The sequence below is a fragment of the Myotis davidii genome, unplaced genomic scaffold, assembly GCF_000327345.1.
Source record: "Myotis davidii unplaced genomic scaffold, ASM32734v1 scaffold125, whole genome shotgun sequence".
Classification (NCBI taxonomy): Eukaryota; Metazoa; Chordata; class Mammalia; order Chiroptera; family Vespertilionidae; genus Myotis; species Myotis davidii.
Window position 1 is genome coordinate 4,470,625 of NW_006299390.1, and position 530 is coordinate 4,471,154.

General features: G+C 52.5%; 1 protein-coding gene across 1 annotated transcript in view; it reads right to left on the reverse strand.

Moving 5' to 3' along the window:
* Window positions 1–530, reverse strand: part of GSAP (gamma-secretase activating protein) — a 53,792-nt gene that overhangs the window by 27,524 nt on the left and 25,738 nt on the right. The gene's annotated exons all lie outside the window — the stretch shown is intronic.

Consider the following 530-nt stretch of genomic DNA (forward strand, 5'->3'; position numbering starts at 1 on the left):
CGCCATCCCCCCCATCCCCAGCCCTCATCCCCAGTGCATCTCTGTGACCTCAACCGCCCACGGCTGTCCCCCAGCTGCCCAGGCCCGGCAGGCCCTTCACGGATCCAAAAGAATCGAATGTAAAGAAAAGGCAGTTGCACACTGAGCTGCCTGCTGCCAAAAGCTGAGCGTTCCCAGTGCACACCAGTCTATAATTAACAGGGGGCAGTGCCAAAACCAACAAAGGAGCTTCAAGGAAACTGTACTGAAATACTCCCCCGTTCTTAACTACATGCATTCGCTACTACTCACCACCCACCCCATTCTCCCTATTGTATTCAGACAGTCTTCCGAAACCACCAGACTACAGAAAGACACTAATAGCTACCGCTCCGAGGGCAGGAAGGAGGGGTGCAGCAGCTTGAGCGAGGCCACAGACAGCCACTGCAGAAACAGAAAAGCTGTTCTTAGAAGCGAAAGGAAATGAAATAATCCCAGCCAGGTTACTTAATGATTTTAGGGTCGTGTGTGTGTGTGTGTGTGTGTGTGTG